This window comes from Azolla caroliniana, unplaced genomic scaffold (assembly GCF_043228905.1).
Source record: "Azolla caroliniana isolate FFs.n. ecotype wild unplaced genomic scaffold, voAzoCaro1.0.p SCAF_280, whole genome shotgun sequence".
NCBI classification, from domain to species: domain Eukaryota; kingdom Viridiplantae; phylum Streptophyta; class Polypodiopsida; order Salviniales; family Salviniaceae; genus Azolla; species Azolla caroliniana.
This window is the reverse complement of record NW_028230715.1, coordinates 1-4085: the sequence shown is the minus strand read 5'-3', so window position 1 is coordinate 4085 and position 4085 is coordinate 1. Positions and strand designations below refer to the sequence as shown.

General features: G+C 37.1%; 1 long non-coding RNA gene across 1 annotated transcript; it reads left to right on the top strand.

The window, feature by feature from the left end:
• The first annotated feature begins 2259 nt into the window (after positions 1-2259).
• LOC147848642 (uncharacterized) lies at positions 2260-4079 on the top strand. Its single transcript, XR_015531895.1, has 3 exons — positions 2260-2388; positions 2640-2741; positions 2835-4079. It is a non-coding gene; the product is annotated as an uncharacterized LOC147848642 (long non-coding RNA).
• The last annotated feature ends 6 nt before the right edge of the window (positions 4080-4085 follow it).

Genomic DNA, 4085 nt, shown 5'->3' with positions numbered 1-4085 from the left:
TTGTATATTGTGAGTAAAGTGTTTAGAACACTTTAGAATTCTAAGTGAATTAATTTTGGCAAGTTGTGAACAAATTAATTTGGAAAAGTGTGTGGGTTTGCTCGGGTATAGTAATTCATTTGATGTAAGAGATGCTAAAATACATTAAAGAATTTTGAAATGACATGGATCATTATGCCCCATAGCACTATTGACTAGCATTAATAGTATTTTTCATCATCATCTCGGTAGATTATAGGAATCCATCTAGTTAAAATTATTGCAACCACTTCAGCCCATGTCACCTCAATCTCATCGGCTCTACATTTCAAGGACATACTATTTTGGGAAAGTTAATAGCATGATTGAAGTTAAATACTCATGTAAGCAAAAGAAATATAACAATGGATGTTCTCTTAGAAACAAACTCAATTATTGTAGTCAATTATTTCCAAGTAGACATTCTTGGTGTCCTTTGAATAATATGGTATGTATCGAGTAAAGGATATCATAGTTGATAACATTTTCTTTCTTCCATCATGACATAGGTTGCCAATCATGTACAAGTGTTATGGGGATGTGACTTGACTGATTACTTTATTAATTAGCACTGGCTCACTACGAGGCAAAATACTCTAATATGATGGTAATATCCATAAAGTATTTGTAAAGAGAAGAAAGTGTGATGGGAAAGTAGAGAAGGGAAGGGCCTAGGTTATATATAGTTTATTTTCTTGTTTAATATTGCCGTCAACTTATTCTTTCGTAATTGTGCTGATGATTTTTCTCCCACTCAAGTTGATCGTTCTCTCTCTCTCTCTCTCTCTCTCTCTCTCATAAACGCAATATATGAACATGATGATATAGAAAATATACCCATGTTGTCTCAACAATGGTGTGGATCGTATGTCAAGGTAAGCCCTCTAAGGTCGTTTTAATCCGGACGACATTAAGGCAATTCCACTTACGGTCAAGGCGCTTTGTAGAGCTTGTGAAATTGCCGAAATTCTTCATCCTTTTAGTCTAAGTTTGTGTTGGTATTGCTCATGTGGAAACAATCAAGCAAGAACCCAACTCTCATACTCCAATTTGTAAGATAAGCCTACTATGTATTGCAATGGAAGACCACCTTATATCATTGAGAGGTTAAAGCTCTAACACCTTGAGCAAAACCTAACGAAAACCTCGATGTCAACATCATACATATCTAATAATATGTGCCATATAATTGAACTAGTACCACCAACAAGGCTTTATCGTCGATCAATTTAGGCAAGATTGTGTATGTAAAGTATCGACATGTGGCTTCAATCCTCAATATTCTCACTATTCATTTATCAGAAGCTCCGGAACAAAGAGCGACAAGAATAGGTGAAGTAAATAATGATATCTAAACATGATCATATTCATAAGAGACTTGATTCACACACTTTTGATAGATCACGGTATTCATGTGTGACAATGAACTAGCATTTTGCATAGTTACCAAACCAAGCTTTGCCATGCCATTTCATTCTCAAAGACTTTCGTTTTCATCCCAATTCAAGGGTTTTGAAGGGGGAGAACACTTATGCTGGTAGGGATACACTATATTATATGCGCTACTAATGGTTGCCACATGGCTAATCCCAAACTATTTTGCAAGGAGAGCACTAGGTGTCCAACTACAAGAGATTCAAAGCATTTCAATGCATGAGCACTATTGAGCACCACTACCATGACGTTGATATCCTTGATCTTACCATGGTAGATATAAACGGTGTCCACGAAATAGCAAATTCTTTCTGTCCAAGATTGAGTTCCGACACACATAACCTTTTAAGAGGCTAGGTTAGCCCCCCCCCCCCCCCCACACACACACACACCAAAAACAAAAGCACATTGGGGGTGCATGTTCATATGGATCCATGAAATCCAAGTCATTCCTAAACTCTTCTCTCTCTCTCTCTCTCTCTCTTTTTGTAATTGGGGTTTTTTTTTCTCTTGTGTTGCTACCACTGATTTACTTACTTATTTTATATCGAATAATAATAATAATAATAATAGTTTCCGACGCTCCACTTTACGAATATGGACAGTAAAGTAAGTAGGCAGGGGATGTCGACATAGGCGAGGAAAAGTAGGAGATGTACCGTCGGATGCGACAGAGATGGACGGTTGGATGGAGGTGGCGGACCCATGGTGTGCTCATTTTCATTTGCATATCCATCTCCATGTCCATCCATCCATCCATCCATCCATCCATCATGCTCATGTCCATCTCTCTCTCTCTCTCTCTCTCTCGGTCGCTATTGAAGCTCGCCATCTTTTCTTCACTCTGTCTGCCTCCTCTCTCATCTGTAATTTTAATTTTCAATCTCCATCGCTGTTTCTCAGGTCATGCCGAACGAGCTTCGTCCCTTCATCCCGGTACTTGCCTTCTTCCTTTTCCCCCTCCTCCATCTTCATATCGGACTTAACTAACCGCTTCTTTACTGTCTCATCATATATTTAGTTTCTGTAATCTGATCGATCACGACCTCGCATTCCTTGCAAAATATTCTTGTTCTCTCTCGAACCGATCAGTTTCTATACTTTCCAAAATATTTATCACTTTCTTTCTCTGTTTGTTGTTTTCAATGAATTAAATCCTTTTGTTTATCTCTCTTCATCTTACACAGGCTGAAGAGACATGCTTGAATGGAATTGTCTACCTGGGTTGCTAATCTGTCTACCTCTCTACATCGTTAAAGACCAAGAAGAGGCACACCATTTAGTGACAGGTTTTCCTTCTTCTTTCTCATCTAATTTCGTACTGCTTAATTATTCTTCTATTAAACGAATAGTAATAATGCGGATTTCCGGGAATTATTCAGCTGAAGAAAAACGCAAATTATTTTTCTGAGCACTTAAACACAAACTTGGTCACGTAAACTAGTGAAAGCAATTGAGCTGAATATAAGCTGAGGATTAACAGGTTTTCTCTCTCATCTGATTTCTTATTTACTCTTCGTTCTTTTCCATTTCTGAAATCCCATGGCATCGCCATTCTTACAAATGATATCATCTTTGCTTTAGTAGATTAGCAAAGGTATATATAATCATTTTCTAACTAAAGAAAATGCTCTTTGTTCTAAGAATATGAGCGCGAGTATAAAGAATTTTGTTAACGTTGAGTGATGAAGTAGTGTCCTTTTGTCATCATCGCCTCCCCATTCCACATTCACCGTCGCTATCTCTCTGTAACAAGGATTTTCTGATCATAATACAGCTTAATAAAAATCTGTCTGAGACAATTACTATGAAATACACAGAACTTCGCTGTCACAGAATCTAGTGAAGCGAGAAGAGTATGGGTTTGACCTTTTGCATTTCCTTTTATGTCATCTGATTTTCTGACCTCGAATATCCAAGTCTTTCTCATTATCTTTCCACCCCATCCCATGGATGCCTTCTCTGCTTTACTATATCAAGAAAATATCTGATCATGATTCAACTGAAGAGAAGGCTATGCCAGAAAGTTACGTGTAATATCCAAAATTTTGATCACATAGTCTATGGAACACTAATACCGGGGCATTGAGCCACTAGTACAGGAGAAAAATACGAGTTTTGAACCCAATATTTGTCTCAAGGCCCTCTTTCTCTCTCTCCATGTAAACAGTCTACAGGATTTTGCAACCACAAATTGTCTCAAGATTCTCTCTCAAAGATGAGACATTTGAAGATGTAATCTCTTGTTTGGTCTTATAGGCCATTTTAATCTCTTAAAAGATGTGATTCTATCTTTCTTTCTCTCGCTTTGTACGTAAAAACTAAGTAGCAATCAGCTAGACATACTCATCAAGATTAGATAAATTATGAACAGAGCATTAATTTTCATGCCTTTTTACAATCATAATTCCCTGAACTACATGTTTTCATGTATTTTTTGAATTGCAAAGTTCCTCAAATTTTGTATTTGGATATCTAGAATCATGTAGAAAATGCTTTGAAGACATGTCATTTTGTGTTTTTTGGAGAGCCTGTGAGAGATGCAAATGAAGTGATCTTCCATGAATCCGATTTTATCATTGAGTAGATGAACAAATCGAATCCCTAGCCTTGTCAGTGAGGGTTTCATGCTT